At 38.2% G+C, this 4,570-nt stretch overlaps 1 pseudogene; it reads left to right on the top strand.

Annotated features, from left to right (window-relative positions):
* Window positions 1-539: 539 nt before the first annotated feature.
* LOC149267401 (U11/U12 small nuclear ribonucleoprotein 25 kDa protein-like) lies at window positions 540-1,154 on the top strand (annotated as a pseudogene).
* The last annotated feature ends 3,416 nt before the right edge of the window (window positions 1,155-4,570 follow it).

Below are 4,570 nucleotides of genomic sequence, written 5' to 3' on the forward strand. Positions count from 1 at the left end.
GATACAAATGATACCTTATCAGTCCATTACAAAAAAATCACTTTATTTCCAAAACAATATTATGAAATCACTTTATAAAGTGAATTTTTTTCTTGAGTTGTTTTCTAAAACTAAAATTTTGTTGACATTATAGACACACCTTATCTCTCCAATTAAAAAAACTTTAATGCAACTTATTTCTCCCAATCATTTAATGCACCTTATCTGTTTTGGAGAACAAAATCAACTTTCCCAGAGATATTAGTTTACACTTTTCACCCATGAAGTAATATATTTAATAAAAAAATCCCCATGTTAAAAGCTTCAAACGTAAACTTCATGTGTTGACTTACTAATTTGTTTATTTCTTTTACCTATGACTTGCATGTTGCAGGTATTAGAGCCAATGCATTTGATGATGGAGCCTTTTTCTTGATTATAAAATCGTTAGTATCAATCCACCCACCGAGAGACTAGTTATTCCATGTGAATAGCATGGACATGGCTAATATAGAATATTGTTCATTGGCATGGCCATGTTATTCGTTCTGGTGCCCAAGATGAAATCCATAGAAGCAGCAACATTGGGGGATGGTGATGAATCGCCCTTGTTAGCCAAGGAAATGGAGTGCACTACGGATTCAATTCACCTATGCATTTTCAAAATGGATAAAACATCGTTTGATGTAAGTGTGCTTGGAACAGCTTCTGTTCTTGAACTAAATAAGGCCATTGAGGAAACATTCGGTGACTCGCAGATGGAAGAAGCCAAGATTTCTTGCTGTCATGTCTGGGGAAATTTCTGCTTGGCCTACGATGATTAAGAGCCTATGAATGATAGGTCATTATTGAGTAGTTTTGGAAACAAGGATAGTGATGAGCTTTCTTTTATATGGCATATGTCTTCAGCAAGTCAACGGGATAAACTTCATTGAAGAAAGCACAACACATTTGGAGTACTCAAAAAGAAGTCTTCTGATGGTGCAAACATGAATGGACACACAACGCTTACAAATATTGAGCTCCATTAGACATGCACCATAAGAATGTCGTTTATCGGCTTCTCTGAAATAATAGATATTTACGACGAGTTGTTTCACTCCACTCTGATGACACGCATTCTGAGACCTCAAAAGAAACCATATGCCAAGAAGCCAAAACTTCACCAGCCTTAAATTGCAGACGCTAAAAGCACACTACAATTCAAGATCACTACTGTAGGTATTACAACACATTTAATTTACAAATCTTTGCACTGACATAACCGAAACATCACAGCTAATTCCTTCAGTGCAGAACGCATAATGATCAGTGTTACACAATAATTTGTCACTACCTTCACCCCAATCCTTCTACTGTGTCATGTGTCCAAGTCAAACAAGCTCATATTGAACAAATGCTCTCTCGTACTACCAAATGACTCACTTTTCCTAAGTTATCTGCCTCATCGCGACTATGGACTTAATATAAGTGCTGAAGGGCGCTCATAAACAGTCTAGCAGCACTACCAGTGCAGAAGTACATCTGATTCCAGCGATGGTCCGATTTCATGCTCCAGTGCGAGGTTACTTATTATCTTTCGAGATGATATCACTAGCTACATCACTCACTAGCGATGTCAGTGCTAAAGCTCAATTATACACCCACGATGATCCAGATTGGGTGAATTTGTTCCAATAGTCGGCCTTTTGGATGATTCCAGACCTGGTTGTTGGCATAGTTTGTGTCACCTTTCCTCCTCTAGTATGGTTGTTCCATCATTTGTGCTACCTTCCTTGCGGATAAGCTCACTCTTCCACGTTTCATGGAGATGCCTATTCCTATTTAAACTCTCACCATTGCTATGCACTGCTAGTTTTGATAGTTGGATAGTTGGCTAGTTGGTAAATTCTTGGATTGAGCAGTGTTGTTAGTGTAGCTGGTGTGAGTGTGACAAGTGTGGGATTGTTGATAGTTTGTGGAAGGTTGTGAAGTGCCCTTAACTTTGTGTAAAACTTATGAGTGAGAGAGAGAATCTTGTGTGTTGGGATATCCATATTCAAAGAGTGAATGCTTGAAGAACATGCTGGCTGGATTCCTCTAAGAAGACTTGCGACGTTAAGACTTTGGTTGTAAGCTTTCTCTTATTTCATTATTGATACAATAAATGATGTTTTCCTATGTCTTGTATGTAATTTGCTTGATAGCTCATGACTTCTTGACTTTGTGAGTAAATAGATCATTGTTGTTTCCTGGTTACATGCTTTGTTGTATTTCCTTTGCATTATTTCAGGTTGATCACACATCAGAAGAAGGAAGCAGAAGCTGGAGCAGTGCAACGGAACTCCATTGACCACCGGTTGAGGTAGGACTCCAACTATGACTATTTAAGGAAATATATTGTTGATTTGTCCTTGTTTGTGACTAGACCCATTCTAGGGCTAGAGGGGTTGCCTCTGTGTGCAGAGGGAACACTTTCTTGCATCACAAATTGGTGACTCCACTGGGGAGTTTGTCCTATCTTCTTCTCTTGTTTGTTATTGTTTTGATTTTGATTTGGTCTCTTTTGAAGTTTGGGGATTGATTGTCAGTCGTTTAAGTTTCCTGGGTTGATATGGGAAATACCTCTATTTGATTGAAGGATTGAGTGTTTTTGGTTTGGGAGTTTTTGTTCACCTGTCATTGTTTTGAACATCATCGCGGATTAAAATTTAATAGTTGTGATGTCATCACATTCACCCTTTTGTAAGATCCTATGTGTCGCATAATAATGTCTCACAGTCGTGATGGCCTTGTAAATCCGTCCATCATGGAAAAGTTGTGTACTTATGCATTGACATCGCTCTATTTCTGCAATTAGTTCTTTATCGGCACTAGTTGCTTGTGTATTACCTGTGCTGATTGTTGTAGAATTGATTTTCTTAATTCTGCCTCCTGAGTCCATCAGTCCTGCTAGTCCCTTGCTTTTCTCGCTTGCTCAGTAGCTTGTTTTTCACTGTTTATGGTTAAGGAACTCTTTCTTTGGCTTTGTTGGATGAATCTTGCATTTTTCGCCTGTGTGACTTAGTTCATTATTTCAAGTTTCTTGAATCAGTTGGCTTGGTTGTTGGTTTGTTCAAGGTTCGTTTGTAGCGTTTTGTTAGTTTGATTGAGACTTCTCCATTGCTCGTTTTTTGTTGATTGTTTAGTGAGTGTTATTGGACCAATCTTTGGTATTGATTCGATTTCTTTTCACTACCGAACATAGATCACAATTGTTTGGATCAATCGGTTTTTTCCACACTTGTTTGTTTTCTTATTTGTTTCTTCTAGATTTAAAGACATCAAAATCAAAAGGATTTCATTCATTTAGTATACGAAAGTGAAAGCGAATTTGCATTTCAAGTTTGCGTATTGGAAAGCGAATGATAAAATCTCTCATTAGTAGTATTTGTGCACTTTAGGAATTGATGTATGTATGCATTGGCTAACTGTCTTTGTTTTTCTTGGTTTTATTGGTTTGGGAATGATCTCTCTACCCTCCCATAGTTAGGTGTTCATTAAAGTAAAAGGATATTTTTCTCATTCTAGCTGCATCCTAGGATTTGTTGTATACATATGATAAGGCCTAAAAACTGAAACATAATTCAAGATCAACTCTAAATGAACTGAATAAACCTAAGAACGCATTGGAATATAACGCACAATATTTAGAGGTCTAGGCTAGAGACGTGCTCTGGTGTCATTAAACCTAGTCACTATTGTTTGCACTCAATGTTGGGTGATTCCTCCTTCTGTGACTCAATAGTGGTCTAGTATAGAATTGTGCTTCCATGTACCGTCGAGTATATGTTGGAAGACCCCACTAGGTTATCATCCTTTATTCTTAGGAAGCCATATTTGCCGCCTTACAAACCGTAACGCACCAAACACAGCATTCGGGAAGATTGGCTGCCATACAGAAAGTCCTTGGTTTTCATATCACTGCCAAGGTGTCTATGTAGTTTTACGGGTTGTTTGGTAAACCTTTTGGTTAGTTCTCCAGAGTAGTCACATTCGTTCCTTTTCAGACTCCCTAAAAGAAAAGTTCCATCTGAGCACTTGTCACTTCAGGCTCATTAAATATTTGAAGGTGACTAGAGTCATCTTTTTGTCCTTTTCTCGACTCTTTAAAGATGAAAAGGTCAAGTTCTGTTCCTGTGTCTTAAAATTTATTCGACCACGTTCACATTTAGCCTGTTAGATCTTGTTTCCGTTTTAGCTTGTGTAGGGTTCGTTCTCGTTAGTTTTCCTATGATTTTTTAATCAAATCATCCTGGCAGAATCATCGATCCCATCTCCCATTCCAAGTGACCAAGGTTCTCCCTCTTCTGTTGCTCCTGATATATCGATTCTTAGAGATACTCTCCCTGTTATTCATAGTATCCAACTGATTAAGTCTCGCGCTCCAGAAGACGAGTCTTATGATATTCATTGGAACCCCATTTGGGAGCCTTCCGAAGAAGATATTCCCAACACTCCTCCTAGTGTTTCGGTCCCAACGTCTTCTTCTGACATGGATGATAAATTCCCCATCACGATTGAAGAATCCATTGTGACAAGTGATGAAATTCCTATCCCAATGGAAACTTCA

Source organism: Pinus tabuliformis, chromosome 6, assembly GCF_031772625.1.
Source record: "Pinus tabuliformis cultivar Carrire ecotype Pingquan chromosome 6, CPIR1, whole genome shotgun sequence".
NCBI classification, from domain to species: domain Eukaryota; kingdom Viridiplantae; phylum Streptophyta; class Pinopsida; order Pinales; family Pinaceae; genus Pinus; species Pinus tabuliformis.